At 37.3% G+C, this 23,256-nt stretch overlaps 1 protein-coding gene across 2 annotated transcripts in view; it reads left to right on the top strand.

The window, feature by feature from the left end:
• Positions 1-6,736: 6,736 nt before the first annotated feature.
• The window catches only part of cntn4 (contactin 4), a 305,165-nt gene continuing 288,645 nt past the window's right edge, over positions 6,737-23,256 (top strand). For both annotated transcript variants that reach the window (XM_024269436.2, XM_024269434.2), the window contains exons 1-2: positions 6,737-6,820; positions 8,780-8,881. The gene's annotated coding sequence lies outside the window, so the exon portion shown is untranslated. The remainder of the gene's footprint in view (positions 6,821-8,779; positions 8,882-23,256) is intronic.

The following is a 23,256-nucleotide window of genomic DNA, read 5'->3' as shown; positions in this document are numbered from 1 at the left end:
TCAGATTCTAAAAAGACAATAAAAAAATGAATTCAATGGGAAGTTGTTCCTGTGATTGAGAGTGAAATATCAATCAAAGCTAAAAATAGAGAACCCTGCAACCCAGGTTCAGGAAGATGACATGTTTGATCACTGACAGCCCATTAAAGAAGCCTTTGCAATGAGACCGTCGACTCAGATCTGTGTCAGGTGTGACATTCAAGAACAGCCGTCAAGAACAGAGAAAGAAGCAGAACTGCTCTGAAATGTACCACGCTTAAACCTGAGCAGAACACACTGAGGCTATTGTACCCGCAAAACACAAAAACACCCCCCTGTGGGCATTGAAGATGGTTTAATCCATCATGTGCTAAGCAACAAGTCAACAGTCTACATGGATTTACTAGTTTTATTGTGTTTTTACGTATAATATATTTGCTTTTACTGATATTTTTGTGCTGTTGTGAAGTGATCTTGAGTAACAGGAGAGACATTTGAAGTAAAATGTATCATTTTTATTGATTATATTTAAAAAATGTTTATTCTAACATTATTTTTGGTGTATATCTCTATGATAAATGTTACACATCTACACATTTATGATCTGGTTACTATGTCGTCAAATCAGAATCAGGTTGAAGTGAATGAAAAAACAGTAAATTTTAAAAATAAGCAATGTTAACTGGAAAGAAATATTGAAAAGTTGAGAAAAATAATTGTGAATATGAAAAATATGTATCTTAAATGTGAAGAATGGCTGAAAACTTAAAACTAGAAACCCAAAACTGTCATCAAATGAAAATGTTTTTGACAGCATCCTCTTTTCATTTTCAATTTCTGCTTTTTTATATATTTCCTAATTTTGGGAGAGCATCAGTTAAGGGACGACATAGGCGGCACCAACAACAATCAGTGTTCTGGAGCAGAACTGACATCATTATAACTTCTGTCACCTGATGCCAATCATGTCTCAATAGCCAATGAGCTCGTAGCCCCACCCACCTGTGAAATTAGGGTGAGCATTGACAATTTTGAATTGAAACTATACATTTTGGACTTGCCAAAGGGGAAAGAAACTTGGGCTGTGAATCGATCAAAAAATGTAACAAATTAAAAAATAAAAATAATCGGGATAATAATTTATAGGGATAAACTGCAGAGGAAAAGCGAGGGACCGTTTTTTCAAGAGATGTTCTTAATTTACGTGATTAAATATTAACATGTTAAATATGTTTTATTATGAATCGCATGCGTTAACACGTTAACGTTCACAGCTCTAAAAGAAACAAAAAACTGTCTAAAATAATTTGAAAATACTAAACAGCAGCTGTTAGAACCAGAATCAACCCATATACAAAGTATTATTATTTCGATTAGGACAATACAGTGTCATCTACATACAATAAGTGTTATCTTGAGTATAATCAATACCAAATGTGTCATTCTGTAATCGCCGATTTAAGAAACTTTTTCAGAAATGAGCTTTTTCTTAGAAACCTTCTTTATATTTTTCATACGTTTAGCTTTCCAGTGTTTTACCTTCTTGGGCTGCAGGGAAGCATTGTTGGCGCTCCGCGTGCTCCGTCATTCAAACCAGAGCAATAACGTCTTCATATCTGTTATGGTCTGTCAGGCGACCTCTGCCACTTCATCCCATTAATGCATGTACGCCATTAACCTTGGACATCCTTTGGGATTTGGATGCTGCGCTCTGATCACTCTTCTGTAAGTTATTGATCTGAGAAACATGAGTTCATATCCTTTTATGTATTGCTGACTAGCTGGGTTTTTTTTTAAAGGTTTAGATGCAGCACAGATTTTCATTTAAAATTCTGTCTATGTAACAAAAATAAGCATTATTTAAGAAAATATGATTTTAAGACTTTAAATTTGATTTGTAAAGCTTCAACTCCATTTTAGGTCTGTAATTACTTATTTCAAATGTAGGTAATGTGATAGTTTGTAGCCTAACTTACTTACTTGAGGCAGTGATCAAAAACGAATTTGCCTGAGACGACATAATAGAAACTTTAGGCCATAAGAGAGCACATGGGTTAAGGTGATTGCAGGCATGTCTTGGAGTTCCCTTGAGGCTTGTGTGACCACCCTTGTGCTTTGTTTTGGGGTCCAGATGACCCCACTACCAACGGTAACGTGCCTAGGATAGCACAAGGATTTAAAGTGACGCCATCAAAAGGCAACATACATTGTTGAGTGTGTGGTACATATATTGTGAAGTATTTCTGAGGATAATGCAAGTTTACCTCTTTATTAAGTATGAGTGATGCTGCCAGGTATGGAGCTATTTTGGGCCATAAATATTTGAAACTTAAAACATTTTAATAAAAGTATTGGCATTTGGCCCCGAAAAATGTAAACTGTCCAAAACTTTTTGCTATTCTAAAATAAACGTAATTATTTTCAGTTTCAAATGTTCTGTTTTTTAGGTTTCAAAACTCAAAATTTCAGTTTCAAAACTTTTTTTCACTTTTAACTCTTTTTTTTTAAATCTGAAAATTTCTGTTTCAAAGCGTTGGGGCGGGGCTAACACAAAGAACCAATCAAAATCAGTCCTGGTGCATTCACTGACTGCTAGAACTGTGATAATGACTGACGATCATCCGCTCCTCTCCATATTCTTTGTCCCTGAGGATGGTCGCCACTAATCCCCCTTGGCAAAAATCCTGTTTCGCCCTGGGCGCAATGCAGCCCAGGTGCGGCCCACCACCGGTCTGCACAAGGTGTACAGGTGATACATAAGTGCCCGTAGAATGACCACACAGACTACACTCTAATTGTCTAATTTCATGATTTCTTACAACAAGGCTGTTCATAAGGTGCACAGTCGTATCATGGAGGCTTCTTGACACTGTGCAGGATCTGAAGGGGTTTAAACCTTGTGCTGTCTTATGGGGTCCAGATGACCCAAACCTTGTGTGTTATCCATCCCATTACCAATGTGGATGAAGGTGGACAGGATTTTAGTCTGCCACAGACACCAGTGAAAAATCGCTTGTGGGGTCCAGATGACCCTACTCCCTACACCAACATACCAAGGACAGCCCAAGGGATACAAAATTGGAACATCCGTACTACACGTCTGCGTGTGTCCTACTTCCCCTTACGTGTTGTTTAAGTGCTGCATACCCCAATGAAAATTGTGTACTGTCATTTTTGTTACTTGAGTGGACCTTAATATTTTGTACAAGCCGCATACATGTCTTAAAGAGGTTTGGCCATTTTTCAGCCAAACACAGTCCATATCCACCCATGAGGACAGTTGTGACTTTGGCTTTAATTAATGTCTTTGGTTACTGCAAAGCGCCAAATGCAGCGATTAGTCAATCTTCTGTTTTATGTCTAGTTTGTTCTTAACATTTTAGGTCTTCTTTGTAACTAATGAAAGGACAGCAGGAGACAAATGTGTCTGAGGCCTCCCCCTCTGTTGAGGGGGGGGTTATTAATGTGTTCATGTATTGCTGCTCTGACCCCGCTCTGCCTCAGACACAATTTGTCTCCTGTTTACCATGCTGCCCTTTCATTAGCTCCAACGAAGACCCAAACCATAACCCAACCACACCCTACCATCCTGTGACGGAGCCAGGAGGGATTACAGGAGAGAGATTCTCATATTCTCCGGTCCTCCTCTTTGTTCCCCTTAATGAGGCCATTCAATTTCAGGAATGTGGGTGACCCACCTGGAGGATATATGGGGGGCTTGAACCCAGCACCACTCAGACTGATGAAGCCACTAGGATGAGTGGAGAAACGTTTCAAGCAGGGAGGACCAGACGTCTCAACTTTCAGGTGTCAATGAGTCTACATCTATTTCATTTTGGTAAAAGTATCTTTTACGTTTTATTGATACCATCATTGCACAGATAGTAAAGTATTTGCTGTCTCTGCAGCAACCTTAAAGTGTTTGTTTACGTCTCATATGTCCGAAAAGAAGACAAAAGTACACATTTTTCATACTTCAATCCAGACACATTGAAGTATGACGTATTGAAGTGGCTTTATAACAAGAATTTTTCAAACATCTATATTTTTTAATGATTAATGTTCAGGTACGGTTAAACGTGTCTCCAATCTCACTGGCCCGAGGAATGTTGTGTTTTCATGCTTTTTTCCTGGGCATGTAGGAGGGAGTATTAACTGTATATGAGAACTGGACTGAGTGATCCCTCCCCCCTTGTGTTCCAACCAGGAAGTACCTGCTGGTTCCAAGACGCCAAAATCTCATAAACTTCTGTTGAGAAATAAACAGCTGTTACTCAGTCATTATATTTGTCAGAATTGTTCTTACTGTGCTACCATTTTTTAGCATGTTCTTGCTAACCCCAATTCGTTTTCCGATACTTTCTTGCTAGTCCTAGCAATTTAAGCTACAAACTGACCAATCAGATGCCTCAATTAAAGTATTTAGTCTCGTGTCAAATGTTTGCAGCTTTTGATTGACAGATTTTTTGTAGCCTCATTTCAAGTGACAAGGGTGTGGCCTTCCAACAAGCTAACTCCTGATCTATGAGAGTGGTTGCCATAGAAACGTTAAGATCAATCCCTGGCTTGATGTATGTCTCCAAATGGCAAGTGGCAACTAAATTGACTTCATTGAGTTGAAGCTGGAAGTAAGCCATTTTCAATAAATGATGTCACACTCACTCGGTCCAGTTCTCATGTACTATCAATTGGTGTAAAATTTCTGTAAAATAAATATTTTTGTTCTTTTCATAAATCATTTTTGTTTATTCAATTATGGAGCATGATCCATATAGTCCAGTACTCCTGGTACAGTGGAGTGTTAAAGTATGAAGCTGGCCCACATGGCCAGTCTATTCAAAGCAACAAAAGAAATGAGCAATGGGAGAACCCACAGAAGACCTACAGGGTTTCAGACATAAATCATCATTTTAGTGAGTGGAGAAGAACGCCGTCCACTGGCGGCGGCGGTCAGACAGTTGGGCCCAATAGAGCAACTGTGGTTCTCACTGATGGATGAAACAATAGGTGGTAGAACAGTTCCACATCCTCGGCTCCGCCCACTGCCACTACAGTAACAGCTGGTAGAGGTCACACTTTCCAAGAGGACAAGCATGTAAACCAATAAATACACAAAAGGACTTTCAACCCTCATTAGATAATGGTTATGTGATTGGCGTTGATGTCAGACCCCCATGATAATTGTAATATATTTTCAAAGTGATCGATAGAAATCACTATACTTTATAGTGTGAATGTTTTGCAGAATTCACACTATAGTGATTCTTCTGCTCCTTTTTGTACGTTTTTTAACACGTACAAACTCGGTCACACTTTCAGAATTTTCAGCAATAATGATATCAAAACATGCAGCTTGTTCAAAATATTACTGCTTGTACTTTGGGTATTCATAAACGTTAGTTTTTGAAGTATTCAGCAAGATATGCCCCTTAGGGAATTGCTTAAATTCCTCAAAAACTTTGTACATTATGAAACTTGTGAACTTCTGCATAAACTTTTAGGTAGAGACACATTCAAACTTCAGAATGTTCAGCAACTACTAGGTTTTTAGGGAAATCTGGAATTTAGCGTTTAATATAACAACATGCTAGCTGTTGTTGACTAATTTAGACATTTTTCTAGTTTTTTTAGTCTAATTTGGAGTTTAGCTAATGTTTTAGCGTTGTGCTAACTGTTTGGGGAATATTAAACATATTTCCATTTTTTGGCCAATTTGGAGTTAGCTAATATTTAGCTCATATTAGCTAATAGTTAATAATTAGCTAATATTATTCAATTATTAGCAAATATTAGCTAATATTATTCAATTATTAGCTAATATTAGCTAATATTTTAGCATTATGCTAGCTGTTTTGGCAACATTTGACTTTTTTAAGTTCTTTAGACAAATTTGGAGTTTGGCTCATCATTTAGCATTATACTAGCTATTTAGACAAAATTAGACATTCTTCAAGGATTTTTTTTTTGCCTACTTCAGTATTTAGCTAACATTTTGGCTTCAGGTATCAGTTTTAGCATTTTCAGCCGCCACTTTCAGCTTACAGCATTCACACTTGCTTTATCACAGGTAATGCTATATATCTAGTTAAGTTAGGTTTTGTGTCAATTTTGAATGAGTATTAAGGAGGTCGCTTCTACCTATCTCTTTTTAAAACATGACATTTTCTTTAGTTCTTTCAAATGACGAGTTTTTCTCTCTTCCCCTTAACTAAATAAGATTTCACGACTGAATGAAGCATTATTGTTATCAGTGAGAGGATTGATTGCTTTTTTAAAAACATGTCTGAAATAACTAAACTAAACTAAAATTTTGTTTTAGTTGAAAGTTAGAGAAGAAGTAAAAGAGACGGCCAGGGGTCAAAGCCGTTCATGGATGTAGTTGGAGCAGGAAGCTTGTGTCATATTATTTAAACAATATTTTTGCTCCTGATTCACAACAATTTCAATAAAGAAACAGTCAAAATGTTGAGCATAGTTTTTGTCCTCCATGATTAGATAATGGCCACAAGAACATGTTAAAAACACCAAAAACATGATTATCATCTAAAAGGGTCTTTAATGATTAAACATCAGATTAAAGTTTCAGCTGAGCTCATCACTGGCCTGAAATACATAAAAGATGTTGCTCTTTAGTTTAGTTTTCTTTGATAGCATGAGTTTGGTTCATGATCTGGTTTCAGGTTTTCTCCTCAGTCACAGTGTCACCTGCTTTCATTGATCATCTACAGCTGTCTTGAGTTTAGCCAATCACTCTCAGAGTGTCTGCTTTGGAGTTCACCTCTTTCAGGTTCCCTGTTGTTGTGTCACCTTCTGTTTGTGGGTTCTTCAGGCAACGTCAAAGGTATTTAATGGAGGTTTTAGTTTGTGCCATCTCTGTCATTTTGGATTGAGTGGTTTATTTCAAGCATAGATTTTGGAAAAAATACAGGATAAAATACACGATTATTTCAAACTTATTTCATAAATAATGAAATGCATTGGTTAGAAAATGGAAAACAAACAAAACATACTTATGTCACATTTGGTAAATTAAGTTTTGTAATTATTAACTAAAGTCAGCTAAATTTGATTTATTGCTTGTAAAGGAGTGGGAAGAAGTTAACTTGGATAATCCCACTCCTACTGGGTTACTTTATTTTACAGTTTTGCATAATTATGTAATCCAGTTTTGATCAGATCAAGTGCAAGTTTTCTTCTTTTTTTTCTATTCCTAATAGCAAAGTGAAGTGGTTGTTGGTTGTTGATTAATCTCTTAAAGCATTATTTCAGTAAACAGTAACAAACTTACATCATGTAACAGATATGTAATCCACATTGATTATCATCTAAATACAATTTCATATTAGTGCAGAAAAATAATAATTACACATTGAAATCATGTTTTAAAGTAATGATAGAGTACTTTGATCGTTCTCTGAAAGAATATTTCAGTAAACATTAATGATTCACACAATATCTAATAATCATTGATTATCTTTAGAACACATAATTACAATAATCCTGTAGTCATTGCTACATACTGTATTTTGGATCAAGTAAAGAGAATCAATCCCATATTGATTTTAAACATTTCAGTGATTATTCCAGCATATTATATAACATAAAACTCATTGATTGCATTTAAAAAAGCTTTGATTATTGGATCACATTCAAGTTGAGACATTTGAAATTATTCAACCACCATTTGATCTTTTACTCATCTTATCTTCATATTGTGAGATTAGAGTTTCTTTATACATTTTCTTGAATGTATAAATGCTTGAACATTGTTTGAGTTCATTACTTAACTTATTCCAGAGTTTAGTGCCACACACAGAAACACAGAAGCTTTTCTTTGTGGTTCTTATCAATCTGACCTTGAAGTTCCTGCATCCTCTCAGTTTGTATCCTCCTTCATTTTCTAAGAACTGTTTCTGGATATTGTACGGTAATGTTTTCGCACTAGCTCTGTATACTAACTGTGCAGTGTAAAGGTCAACAAGGTCATACAGTTTTAAAATTCTGGATTGATAAAATAAATAGTGTGATCAAGATAACCAGCTTTATGTCTAATTCTGATGGCTCGTTTCTGAAGCAAAAAGAGAGGATGTAGTGAACTCTTATAATTATTACCCCAAACTTCTATACAGGAGGTGAAATATGGTAATATTAAGGAGCAGTACAATAGGGTTCTATGGGTTCTGTGCCTCAAACTTCCTGCACTTTCCAGAAAAGACAGAGAGAATTGACTTTGTGATATCACAGAATTTTGAGAACTGTTCTTGGAGAAAATCTCAATTTACTGCTTCCCCTTGAAGAAATATGGCATTTATTTACCTTTAAACTGAATTAGTTTTCTATTTTGACCTTTGACCAATTATATTATTATTATTATTTATTTTACGTCAACATTTTTTAATACCAAAGTAAATTCAACAGATTCCTCTAGAAAAGAACTTTTTTCATCGTGTTAGCGAGCTAACATTTTAGCAATATGGCCAGTTTGAGTTTTTTTTTTTTTTTTTTTTAAGTGTGTTTATTTCATATAATTTTGAGGTGAATTGAAAAAAGCGACATAGGTTTGAAAACTGTCAAACTTCAAAGCTTTTTTTTTTTGATAAACTTTAAATATCACTGTGGACATTTGTGCTCAACATCTTTGCCTTCTAGATCTAAATAATCTGAATGACTTTATTTTGTCGCTGACACATGGCCTGGAACTTAAAAGCTCCAAAACAGTTTTTGCAGCCGAGTAGGTTTATATTTAGAGATGGAGCCAGTCTGCTGTGTGTATAATATTTGTGTTTTCCTTTTCATAAAGTGAAAGCGCGGCACGCCGACGGGGACCGCAGCTCTGATCGAGCCAGTTTAACCTTTTCAGGGACCTCAAAGAAGCAGTCCAGCATGAGAGTCAATACAGAGGGTAAGTGGAAGATCTGATCAAATGTGACCTTTGACCCTTGGTTTATTCAGCTTTGATTTCCACTTCTACACCAGCACTTGTGCAAAATCAACTGCATTTTGGAAAATGATTAAATATATATATATATATTTTAACATTACTCCTAAATTGCATTGGAAAAAATAACTTAACAATAACAATGCAATCATTCTGGTTTTTATTCAGGTTTTTATTTTCGAATAATTCTATTTTATGGTAAAAAAAAAGACAATAGTTTGAATAATAATAAAAAAACACAAATATTGACAGCAATTAAAAACATTTTGTTTTTTTTTTTAATTGTTTTTTCAGCTTCAAAGTTAATTTGCTGCATCAACAATACTTTAAAAAACATTTTGACACATTTCCTCTAGAAAAGAACTCGTTCTGATCCCTTTGCTGAAAAACAGCCCCAAACCATGATGTTTCCAACCCCATGCTTTACAGTAGGTATGGTGTTCTTTAGATGAAACTCAACACTTTTTCTTCAGGCTTTTTATCAATAATAGTTCAGGTGTTGTAGCTTCTCTAAGAAGGAATATTTTCTTTTGTATTAATAATCAAACAGAAGAGATGTTAGTTTTCCTGTTTAAGGTTTTTTCCACATGCCTGGTTTGACTTTTATGGTGAGTGTTTAAACAAATAAACAACTCTGGCAGATAATTAGTTTTATTTGAAAAATTTCAATCATTCGACTCTAATGAGAAAAGACTTCAGTCTTTTGGAGCTTTCAGACATTCTCCATCTCTGTAACTCAAATAGGTGAGAGGTCTGTTGACAGGTGGTCAGAGCCAGTGGTCATTTGCATAATTTGGGTCGCTGGTGTTGCTGATTTTTGACCTCTCATTTGCTGGCTTTCAAAATTGAAGGCGTCCATACAGTCCTGTGTGGAGTTTTGCATCAACACTTCCTGTCCTTTCGGTGGGAGGAGGTATCGATGCCTCCTCTGCACTGCTGTCAATACAACTCTCCTTCCTGCGCCGGTCGGCGGAGACGCCACCCCTGCCTTAATCATCCCTCCGCAGCTTTTCAGCTCCACTCTTTTAATTACCATTCCGAAGACTTCGCATTCTCCGCCGAGCGTTTTGTCTTCAAAGATGCAATTACTGAGACAACTAGTGTCCTCAGCATCATTAAGATTCATAGACGTCGCAGGAACGAGCGAGCTTGTTAAACGTATCTCGGCTCTCAGTTGCAAACTATGAACAAAAGAGAATCTTTGAAATGAGCTTTGACGGGATGAATGCAAATTGGTTTGCAATCAAGTAAATATAAAACAAAAAACTTTTTGAGATAAACTTCCTGTTGCCTGTGCAGCTCTGCTGTGGCTTTCAGCGCTGATAGGACGCAGATATGCTGGGAAGAGTTCTCCTCTTTATAATGAGGTTTTTCTTTCATAAGAAATTGAATAAATTCAAGAAAATATCCTTTATTTTGATAACCCTTTAGCACCGACGCTGTCACCTATGACACCTAGATAACACGCTCTTTGAACTTCCATAACTCTTTATAGAATCAACGTAACAGCTCCTGATGTGGAGAAAAGTGGAAGAGAAAAATGTTGCATGGGGGGGGGCATTTTTTCTGCGTCAGAATTGGCGCATTTTTAATTGTGTAAAAAGTTCATCAACACTGAGGCTAAAGCTCCGGTATTAAAGAGTTAAATACAGGAAAAAAAGCAAATATAGAAACTAAACTTGATTGAAAAACTAAAACTTTTACCTAAATTCACTGTCTGCTCCATATTTTAGTCTTAAATTAGAGAAAAGTTGATCTTTTCTTTAACTTTGTAATGAAATGTGGTCTTTTACTTTCAGATGATCGAGTCTTTGGCTCTTGAACTGTCTAACTAAACATATTCCAGCACCTCCCAGGAGCGTATGTCGCGTCCCCACAGAATCGGACCTCACAATAACTGCTCATTTAATAACTGGCAGCTAAAATCTCACGTCCTCCAAACTCTGATCATAACTGATTATCGATTCATGATCAAATCATTGCCTCCGGAATTGTAATCGGATCGTGAGTTCCCTCAAGATTCCCGGCCCTGTCTTTGACATACCGTTACTCTTTGACAGTTATGTCACTGGGAATCCGCTGATTTGATATCCAATTCGATATCAAATCAGATTCAGATTCAGATTCAGAAAAGGTTGCAACCTTTTCTGAATCTGTTGCAATTACATCCATTGCAGTAAAAGTTAAAAAGTTCTGGTGGTCGAAAGAATGTCAAAACTGGAGCGAAAACTCTGGTTTTAAAGGGTTAAATATTTACTGCAGGGGTGTCAAACATTTGGCCCACCAGATGGTTTAATCCGGTCCGGTCGCGAAGAGAAAAACTTAAAAGAATGTTCGGGGGGGGGGGCAAGTTTCTAGCCCATTCCTGTGGCGAGTTATGGTTATTTAAAGAAATTACTGCAATGCGCAATTCCACCACTAGGGGAAGCAAAGGGAAAGAAATACCAGCTCAGCAAGAGATCAAGAAATAAACAGTATTTCTTTGTAAGAGCGTGCCACGTCTGGGTAAGATGCAGTTTGGTTTCCTGCCAGCCTCACTGATGTTAAGTTTATCAGATGTGACAACACAATTATCAAAATGTCATTGTCAAAAATATATTAATAATAACAAGTGATGAGACTAGAAAAAAAAAAATCCACAGATAACAAGTTGACCACAAGTTGTTTTGCTATCATGTTTCTGGTCCGGCCCACTTGAGTTCAGACGGGTTGAATGTGACCCCTGAACCAAAATGAGTGGACATCCCTGATTTACGGACTGTAGGAGAGACCTCGGGGTTAAAAAGATGTAACAGGATCCATAAAACATTTAGATGTTTGGAGTTTCAACAGTTGACCACCAGATCTAATGACTAAAAGGAAAACGTCCTCATTTTGGAGGAACGTAGGATGGCTCCCTGAATCCTTCCCTCCATCTTTTGCCAACACCAAGAAGTCACAGCCGAGTTAGAAACGCCACGCTATTAATCTGTTGTAAGCTACACTCAATTACTCCAGTTTCTCCGAGGAGTGAGGAGCAGAATGTCGTCCCCACTCTGATTTCACACTTTATAATTAGAAAAACAGTAATTCAATTCCACAGTAATCATTGTTGGCGGATGGGCAGATGAAGGAAACCCTGTTGGAGGCGTCTTGCGCGGCGTTCCCGCTCACCTTCAGAGTTCATCTGGGGCTAATGAACACGGCGAAGAGTTACACGCTCCCCGGTGAACAGCAAAGAAATTACGCTTGTTTATGTTCACCATATGGCTGGTGCAGCTTTTCAGCGGGGGACCCCGGGAATGGGGTTACCTCTGCGTGTGCTGTTGTAGACAAACACAAACCCCTGATAATTCCCACGCTCTGTTTCAGGTGACTTTGAGCGAGCGGCAGCACACTGCCAGAACTAAAGGCCAGATTTGTCAACAACAATACGTTTAAGGTTGTTGGAAGGATTTTGTCTCTGATTATGTTGAGAAAAAGTTTGAAGTCGAGGTTTCACAGAACGGTGAAGCAACAAGGACACAAAGCGACTCAGATGGTAAACTTTAGGATAAAATGCTTCAAAATCGGAGTGATCTCACTGAATGTAATAAAGCGAGCAACAGACATTTCCTACAGCAGGGGTGTCAAACTCAACCGTATAAGGGGCCAGAATCCAAAGCACACCTTAGGTCACGGGGCAAACAGGATAAACATTTATTAAACACTCTAAAACTATTTTTTTTTCAACTTTAAGACTTTTTAACATAATTATTAACTAGATATATAGCATTACCTGCGATAATGCTAGTGTGAATGCTGTAAGCTGAGTTTGATCGCTGATAGCTGATAGCTGAAAACGCTGAAGCTGATAGCCAGCTAAAATATTAGCTAAATGCCAAATTAGCCTCAAAAAAACAGGAAAAAGTTAGGTTAGCCAAAACAGCTAGCATGTAGCTGTAATATTAGCTAAACTCCAAAACAGCCTAAAAATCGTAGTAAATGCCAAAATAGTCAAACGCTAGCAGAATGCCAATTTTGAAAAGTTCAAAACATTACTTTTTAACATAAATATGAAAAATAAAAAGGCAGTAATATTATTCCAGAATAAATCAACTTAAACTTTAAATAACTTAATATTTTAGTCTTCATAAAAATATTTGTTTTGTCATAATGATTCAAGTTAGAAATAAGCACAAGATAATATCGGGTCGTTAATAACGACAAAATAAAATGATCTGGAGGGCCAGATCCGGCCCCCGGGCCTTGACTTTGACACGTGAGTTGTAGAGGATTGAAAGCAACCTGGTTTAGCTTTTTTATTTGTAGTTTAGCACATTTTATTTACTTCTATTTAACTTTTAATTACAGATTTGTGACTGAGCTGCCACATTTTAAAACTAACTACATTTTTTGTTCTTTTACTAAAATTACTTTAAAATGTATTTAATCAAAATATAGTAAGTATTTACTTCGAGGTGTGCTCATGTTGTCCATCCTGGTCTAGATTGAACTCAACCCTTTAACTGTAGAGCTCCAGGGTTTGTGTTCTTTAATGTACTGTAACTTTTAAACTGTTAACACAATCAACCTAATTCCGGCAGATTCCCACTTTTCTCCTTCAGAATCTGCTGGAATTTCGTTGATCATGTTAACGGTAGAAAAGTTACAGTATGTTAAAGATTTTGTGTTTAAGCGTCAGCGGCGACACCTCAGGTGTTAAAGGGTTAAACTCCCATGCCGATCATCTCATGAGCTTTAAAAGCAACCCCATTGGTTGTTGAAATATGCCATTTTTAACCCCGCCCCCTCTTTACCGTCTGAGAACTTATTCGTCTGTTCCTGATTTCCAATGATTCGAATGCAGAAATACTCATGAATCTTCTCTAATTTTGTCAACATATGTCCCCCATCATTGTCAAATGTGTTATCTTTCATAGTTGCTCAAAAGTGATCCCAGAAAATTGATTCACAGCTGATAAATATTAAACCGTAGCTTAGACGTTGTTAATCTTTGAGTTATTACTGCATCCTGTAAAATCTTTTGAACACAAGCTGAGAGAGGAGGCTTTCAATCGGAGATCTCCTCATTTCTCAGAGAAAAAGGCCAGGAGCTAATGCCAATAAAAATGAATGTTTACTCTCCTGGCTTTAAGACACTCTCCTTGAAAAGGCTCATTCGCTCTCTTTGGCTCCGAGCTACACTTTTAAACAAAGCTGGCACTGGAGCTCGCACGTGTGCCTTGCATGCTAAAATCTTTTCATCGTTAACTGGGATGTCAAAGACGGTACGGGGAGGGGGGGTGCACAGTATGAAAACTGTGGGTGGGATGGCTCTGTTTCATTTCGCATGCATGACTTAAAACAGGAGTAGCACTGTGCACGTGCCTTATCCAGGACTGTAACCAAAAGAAGGAAAAAAGATTCATGCTTTGTAGCGGTTCATTAAAGATGGAGACGTTTTGATTGACAGTTGTTCCTGCGAGGCATCCGTCTCCTGGGAGCACGGGCTCGCGGCTGCCTTTATGATGATAAATGATGCCCGTGGGACAGGCCTACCTGGTGGATCAAACAAAAAGAAATTTGGCGATGATAAAGAGGTTGGCTGAAATTTTTGATTTGGCTGAACGACCTCGTATTTGTGTCACAACAGAAGCTTGAACCATCATTAGGGTTCTTGACTTTAGAGGTAAAGTACCTTAAAAAGACACTGAAAAGGTGTTAGTTCTTGTCTATGCTTCCGTGAAGTCCGGTCATGTCTGATAATGCACACCTGAGAAGACTTATCCCGCTGGTCATTCACGGAAAAAATTATTTAATCAATTATTTAAAAAAACACCAGTTTTTGTCTTGTTAAGGTCATAGTCACCCGTAAGGTTGGACCCGAATTGTCTGCGGGTGAGAAATGGGCAAGCATGTTTGGGGCACACAGGTGTCTCAAAGTGAACCTGTAGAGCGAAAAGGATCATGCCCATTTTGCTTTACGGGCATGCTGCTGGTGACGGGTCATAGTGAAGCCTCGTGTCCACTGAGTGGTACGGTCTAGTCTGGTATTTTGAGCGTTTCTATTGTAAAATGGACTCATTAAACAGTTCCGACCCGTACCTCTTGAGGGCCTCCATTGGCTGTGGGTCCCTAGAAAAATAAAAACGGGCGGTTGGGGTGGAGCTGCTATTGCCACCAGTTGATTGGCAGGAAGTGATGAAGACATTAGAAAGCACCAGTACAGCGCAGAATTAACTGGACTGTACCACACTACTCCTTACCAGACTGGACCGTACCGGAGTGTTCAGGAGAAAAAAGGCTTTGAAGGCCCCCATCAGTTGTAGGTCCATTAAAAAGTGGAACGGGACAATTGGGGCGCCACTATAGCGGTCATTGATGCTAATGTTTCCAACATTTGTAAGCATTTAATGGTGGTATTCATCTTACCTGCCCACAATAGACCCTTTTCACGTGACATCACACAAAATGGCGACATCGCCGCTCATTTGTAAAGTGACTTCCAGTTTACAGGTTTAGAACATAGGGCTGGGTGATACTGAGCGATACCGGTCAATATCGCCAAGATCAGAACAAATATCAAAATGTTTTTGCAAATCGATGACATTTTTTTCCCCCTATTTTAAGCTCATCCTGCACACTAAACCATACATTTACATTTAAAAGTCTTAATAAATTACAATTCAGTGGAATTTCTGCTTCTGGCTAATGAAGTATGGCTGCAGCCAGGTCTCCTTCTTAAAATCGGGTCACTTGATAGTCCTGTACTACAGTCTTTTAGTGGATAGGGAACAGGCTACAGCAGAGGTGCCCTAACTTTTTTGCTCAAAGGGCCAACATCTAAATGGGATTCTTCCAAAGAAAACGGCAAACTGGGATCCTAATGACAGACGTGGAGCTGCTCTCTTGACTTTATCTGTTTTCTGTTGTTGCTCCATCTTGGCTGAAAAAGGCTCAGAAGTGACCGTGAAGACTTTTGGGAATCTCTAACACAAAAAAAGCCCATGGGTCAGTGGAAATCAGGAAATCATTGGGAAACGGGTAACGAGTTTCAACTAAACACGCCACGGCTTCCGCAGCCTCGACTTAACGGGCCAAAAGATAACCTTTGGTAGGCCAAATTTGACCCGCAGGCCCATTTTGGACACCCATGTGCTACAGGATTCTCTCATTTACTGCGGGGGCTACGTTGTAAAAATAACCCTACACCCTGGGACAACCACTTGCCTACCCTCCCCCGCCCTCCAGAAAACCACCTGTCTGCTCTGACCCTGCACCCTGATAAATCATCTGCCAACCAACATCCCTGCTTCAATAAACTTTATTGTATCGCCACCACCACCTCCTGATTTCCTCTGATCAAGCCAGAAAATAGATGCGTGTCCCATTCTATGATGGTAGATTACAGGAGGCTTCAGAGCCAGAAAAGACATTTTATTTACATCAGCAGAGTAAAACACATCTGACTACACTAAAAGAGAAATGACATTTCTCCATAGATATTTCTTAGCTTTCCTAAGTTTGAACGAAAACCAAAAGCGACAGGGCCCACTTTATTGTCTCTTTCTTTGGTCCCGACTGTTTATAAACAGCGGAGGAATTGTGGAATTGCCAGCGGAGCATGGAGCACATCCCTGAATAAAATAGCTCCCGCCCCGGATGTATTTGCTCAGCGAAGCCTGGATAGCATTTACTACTCTCACAGATGGCTGATTTCCTATAGCCTAGAATACAGTCAATAGTCTGAGCTTGCTTTTAACTGTTGCCCAGAGAATTGCTTCAGTTGTGTTTGTACCAGAAATATCCAGGGAGAGGAGTGTATTCATTTCACCCTCTCTGGCAGAAATGAGCGAGAGATGACACTGAGCAATTGTAAAGAAAGAAATGACAGCTTTAGGTTTCAGAGGGTCGGCTTTTTTCTTTTTTTTTCTATCATCGCTGCAAGACTCTGTAAAGCTATATAAACTTTATTGCTTGAACTGTATGAGCTGGCCACACATCTGAAGGGTTTATCTTTTATTAAAAACCTGTTCCACAGCCTTCAGAATAAGAGACACAGGATGTTCTAAGGTTAATAAGTACAGCCTCATGCTGCGTTCACAAGATGTGCTTGAACAGGGCTGAGTATCAATCATTTTCAGAATCGATTCGATTCCCAATATTTTTTTTTTAACCCATTCAATTCAGTTTTGAATTTACAAGGTTTACACATTTAGACAAGTTTAGAAATGAATAATCTGTGTTTTTCATGTATTTATATTTCACTGATACAGTTCACAGTATGTGAACTGTATCCGTGAAATAATGAGATTGTTAACATCATACAGTGTTACATGGATTCTCTAAAGGAGAAATTCTAACAATAACGTTCAGATCATTAACATTGTAAAGATTGTTCTGCTTCTCCTGGAAGGTGTTTCAGTTTGGCCACTAGGTGGCAATGGCGCTATCGAATTACACTTTTTTTCAAGAAGAATGAGCAAAAAAAAAAAAAAAATGGTACTTTAGACCACAAATGGTTTCTTTAAGAAATACTTAAAGAGTTTGAAAAATTCATGCCTGTGAGTTTGTAAAGATGTTCATTTAGTCAGCAACGTAAGTTTAGGTCCACCGAACGTTAGCATTAGTCGTTCTATGGGAAATTTAATTTAATGTTAGCATCAAGCTAGTGGACTTAAGCTTTATGTGCTGTGATCTATATTTTTTATGAATCGATATTGATCAAGCCTAAATCGATTAATTGATTCTATCAACCCAGCCCTATTCTTAAACACGCATTTAGCACATGGTGTTCACACTGGACTGTTTCTACTTTCTAAGCTAGAGCTACTAGAGCATCCAAATTCTTCCTCTACCCTTACACCTCCTCCTACCTCACCTTTTAGCTCTCCAAACGGACAGTCATGGAAAAATAGTGTCTTAAAATTCAGATGGTACAAGCCGTCGATGACGCTATCAATAGTCGTCGGTCAGCTGCGTCAGCAGGAAGCTGCAACGGCTCATAAAATGCAAACATCAGTTTTATAGCTAAAAAGTCACGCTGAAACAAAGTCATTACTTACACTTAAATGTAAACTTCTGTACTTCAGAGCACACCCAGGTGAAAAAATGTCTTTCCTCCGTGGCAACCACTTTCCTCCATGTGGCCTCTATAGCCGTTACTATGGCAACGTGTTGCACCAGGTATCTTGAGCCTTGCCACTCTTTGCAGGTATTTTCAAAATGGTTGTGACCGAAAAAGAACTCAGGAAAGGGCAAAAACCCAAATGCTTCCAAACGTTAGCTTAAGTGAGCACTATGTTGGCGCTTTCTAATGTCTTCATTACTTTCTGTCAATCAACAGAGGGCTACAGTGGCTCCGCCCCAGCCGTTTCGCTCTATTTTTCAATAGACGTACAACTGATGGGGGGGCCCCAAGAGGTCAACACTTTTTAATGGGTCAATTTTACAATGAAAACAAAATACCAGACCGGACCGGACCGTACTGGAACGCTCAGTGAAAACAAGGCTATAGAGTCCACTTTTTGTGAAGAAACAATTTAAATAATAATAAAAAAGACTAGTTCAAATTAATTAACAAATAATTAATGGGCTTTATCCTTTACATGATAGATATTAGTTGTGGCATTGCTGACATTATTTTCGATGACATCACAGCAGCGACTGGTGCGTTCTGCATACTGGGACACTGAGAGCGAAAAAGACGCGTTTTTATCAGAGTTCATTTAAAATGCTCCTGCAACGACACAGTTGGACCCGTTTTACATTTGAGAACAGTTATAGAATAAATATTGCATTGAAAAAAAGGTCATGCGCTAATTAATTAACCACAATTAACACGATAATCTGACACCCCTAACATCATGTTTTATGTCCTGATTGGTTGTAGATCATTGTCAATCTATCTGTTGTGAGTCCCGTCTCCTATACAAAATGTCTTTCAAAATGTACATAAATCTTCAATCACAATCAGATCTTATTTTTTATTCTATGATGCTGGACTTATTTTCTATGAAAGTTTGTAACTTTGAGAGTTTTAAAGAAGAGAGTAAAATTATAATTTTCCTAATTTTCTTTTTTCACGTCCTCCATCAGAAAAAATTCAGAAGAACTCGTAAAAAACACCAAAAATACCTTTTTTATCTGAGTGGGGCTTTGAGGTCACCGCTTGAACTTTTTTTTTTTTTTAGCTACAGTAATTTATTTATTTTACCTTAAATGCTCTGACCAAGCTAGTTGTCATGACACCCAGAAAGAATTTTCAAATCTCACTAGTGTCATCTCATAAACATTTGATTTTGTCTTTACCATAAACTTTATTTGTGCTTTTATCCATCAGATGTTTCTGTAGTGTTGTAACTATAATAACCACACAGCAGTTCTGCATATTTGCATGAACAGTGAAAAAAGTTTTCTTGCTCGGGTGTAAATTGGGTAAGTGCTTCAGCTGTGAGTTCTCCTCTGGTAGAGAACTTGCTCTTTTTGTTGTTGTTTTTGCCTCATTTATGCTAATGAAGCATACACCGATACTGGAAAATGTTTTGTTTTTAACACGGATAACATGTTTAAGTCTCAATTACGCACAAAAAATACAATTCTACCTATAATTTTTTTTTTTTTACTTTAAATTGATTAATTTTTGATCAATTTAATTAATTTTGTTAATTTCTAAAAACGTCTTTGTATGAACTTGAAATATAAACATAAATAAAATAGATCTGGTTTCTATTTTTCCCTCCTATTTATCATATAAATTATCTGAAAACTCTTCAAAAGTAAAAAAAAAAAAAAAAATTACATTTTAGATGAAGCAATGTCCATAATTGCATTTGCTCTGCTTTAATGCTTTATCTAAGAGCAAAAACAGATCTGGCAGTTGAGCATAAATGTAATTAAAATGTTGCTCTCTGTATAGGAACACTCAAGTTGCGCAGGGATCTGCCTGTTCTGCGTCCTGACTGTCCATTTTCTGAATTTGCTTACATGGTACTTTTACTTTAACAACTTCAACCTCAGGTGCTTTAAAGCTACGTTTATGTAATAAACACTCTTCTTTCAGTGCAGACTGGGAATATCTCTATAAAAGAACTTTTTCTTTCCATGGTGTAAAGTGGTTTCTTCGAAAGAGAAATGTTGCTCACAGCAGCTGAAAAGAGGAATTTATATACGTACAAGCTTTAGGGCATCTGGTCAGGAGACTGGTGCAGCTTTAAAACTAAGTACAGGATGTTAAAGTGTTACATTACTTCTCCCCATGCTGTTCTTTTTAAAAAGAATATTCATATTTTTGTAGCAAAAGAAATGAATTTCACTTAAGCTATGTACTCTAAAAATAAATGAATTTAAAAAAAACGGGGAAAAAATTGGATTTCTAGAAGAAAAACAACAGCATCCCCTGTAAAAATATCATTTTTAATGAGTTACATTTATATATATATTAAAGATAAGGAAACATGAAAAAAACACACTTTTTAAGAACACATTTTCACTTTCAAAGCCGGTTAAATGTTCTTACACGGTACGAAGGTAGCCTATAGGATTAAACATTTGTTGAGGAGAAGTTCCTAAAAAATCTATTTGGGAAGAAAAATTTTCAATAAAGTATGTTAGCTTAAAAATTTGTCTCAGTGTTTGAAATAAAAGTGAAGAAAACAACTTTTAAATATCTAAAGGTTGAAGCTAATGCTAACAGTTAGCTAAATCCTTTGCCATGAGATGCTCTGTTACCTTGTTTTTGTTGACTGATAGCATAAACATTTGTTGCTAGCAGATTTTTGCATGTATTTTAGACATTAAGCAAGAAGTAAATAGCTTTTATAAATAACAGACTTATTTCATAAACATTGACTGATATTTCAGACATTTCTTTTCTGAAACATTCATCCCTTACACAAGACCGACCGAGCGAGCTAAGTGTGCTGCTCTTGTATGAAGCACTCAGTCTAATTTACTGTCCAGTCATGAATTATTTAATGTAGACGGTATGGATATTATTGTTTTTTGTCAATGTTTACTGGCAGCACACAACCTTTCCTACTCTTAAAAAAAAAAAAAAAAAAAAAAAGCTTGTGGGAAAAATTGTGGCAGACCAAATTACTACTTTTTTTTGGCTAAGTTTTAAAAAACTTTTTTTTTTTGCCTTTTATGTAAAATGTATTATATCAATTAGAACGAAGCGCTGGACATGACATTCCAAAAAAATACCTACATTTATTTTTTCAAAGCATTTTTTTGAAAGACTTTTTCTTTAAAACACCCTATGACACATCACCAATTCTCTAACATAACACAGTTAATAAATACATAAAATTAATTATTTAAGGGAATTTGTGGCCACAATTTAGTATATTGGGCTAATAAATTAGTATTTTGTGGTTATTACTAGCATTTTGTGGGCTAGCTGTGGGGCATGCATTGAATGCCCGCTTTCAGGCACGCACCAGATGCTAGATTTTGCGCATGTGCCAACTGGTAGCTTTTGGGCGTAAAATGCATCTTTGGGCCTGCAAAATTGCTAACTTTTTTTCTGCAAATGGGCCACGTTTTTTGCACAAAATGCTTATTTTTGTGCAAAATGATTAATTTGGCCCCACAAATGCTCATTTTTGTGCACAAAATATTAATTTGACTCCATAAAATACTTATTTAGGACCATTAAATAATATTTTTAGGGATTTTTTTTTATGTCATCTCCAGTGGTTCATAAGGAGCTTAAGAAAAAGAGAAACTGGAGATTTGCAAAGCTCTGCTTTCTTTTATTGAACTTTGAACGTTTCAATTTGTCAAACAGATTTCTCAGGGACAAGATTACATATATATTCCAACGGAGGAGGTGCACAATTTTAATGGTCACAAACAAGACAAAGCTGCTACATTTTCTCCTGATGCTACGACATCTGGTCCAGCACATGGAGAAAGAGGTTGGAAGAGTCCAAGATGAGCTGACTCAGCATCCTCATTACAGACAAAGCTGCATGCAGAATCCAGCTTCCTTTCAAACTCTGAAGCTTGCAGTTTCAGCAGCAGATAACATGGAGCAGGTAATGGCCTCCACAGTAGAAGCTCTTCAGCATCTTTGCAGACGTTAAAGGATGAGGGTCTCCTGAGGAAAGCCACCTCTCGCTCATTTTATACTCCTAGCTTTTCAGCTTGGTGTCTGCAGTTTATTTCTGATCTACTTCAAATTATTTTGAGGGGAAAAATCTTTTTGAAGCATTTGGGTCCTTCTCTGGAATGTTCCATTCCCTTGATTTAATTCTTGTGACTTTAGATGTTGGAGTAAAATAGAAATGTGTTCTATTTCCGTCACTCAGTGCAAACATAGGACATAGGAAAAAAAGATATTAAAAACTTCAAACATTTGTTTTGTCCTTGAACTGAAGCGTGACTCGCTGAGGTCGCGTCTAAGCTGAACTTCTTAAACTGGCTGGAGAAGGAGCGCGCCACGCTGCAGTGACTCTGAATCCAAGCTAACCGGCGTGCTGTGTGAGAAATGGTGCGTTCACTGAATGTTGAGCAGATTATGCATCTTTTTAAATCTGCTTGAGGCAAAAAATATAAACAAACTGGAGAATAATCTGACAGGCTCGTAGTAAGTCCCAATTTGTGAAGAAATGTTGTAATATTTTCAGTGTTATTTTCAAACAGAATTGCAAATAGAATCTTAAAAAATGATTAGAGCTTCATACGGGGGGCAGCTCATCCAAGCAGAGTAAGTTTTCGTCTTTTCGGGTAGCTATAAAAACTGATTTATAAAATATATATAATTATTTTCTTTAACCAATACGGTTATATAAAGTCTCACTGAGCCACAAATTACAGTAGTAAGAAGGCAAAAACATGTACTTTTTTGCAGGTGAAAAGAGCACAAAAATAACTTTCAAGAGAAAACTAAAAGTGAAGTCTCTGGCATCATAATAGGAGTTGCACAATACAACAATTGTCTGCAGCACCAGAATGGCTGTGCAGTTGCATTTGGATTTAAAATGGAAGCCTCAACAAAAGTAATCTCTACAGGTCGACAATAACCATGCAATTTTTCTCTTTCTAATTTTCTTCGCTGGCTACGCCCACGCTGTTTACATGAGACGTGAAATGACCTGTGGATGTTTTCAGCTGAACTTTAATAACTCTCAGCTATGTGTTGACAAAGAATGTGAACGTTATGACAAGACTGTCAACTTGGTGAAGGCGCCAAGGAAAAATAAATGCCGGTTTTTAAAAGCTAAATGGAATGAAGCTGCTTGGAAGAAAAGCTTGTTGGTGTAATCTTGACTGAAAAAGTGTTAGTTGTTGTCTTTTTATTATGATTATGCTGTTTTTACCTAAAATTAAAAAAAAAAAAATTTTTTAAAAACTTGCCGTTTATAGGACAT

This window comes from Oryzias melastigma, linkage group LG5 (genome assembly GCF_002922805.2).
Source record: "Oryzias melastigma strain HK-1 linkage group LG5, ASM292280v2, whole genome shotgun sequence".
NCBI classification, from domain to species: Eukaryota; Metazoa; Chordata; class Actinopteri; order Beloniformes; family Adrianichthyidae; genus Oryzias; species Oryzias melastigma.
This window is presented reverse-complemented; position numbering and strand designations above follow the sequence as displayed.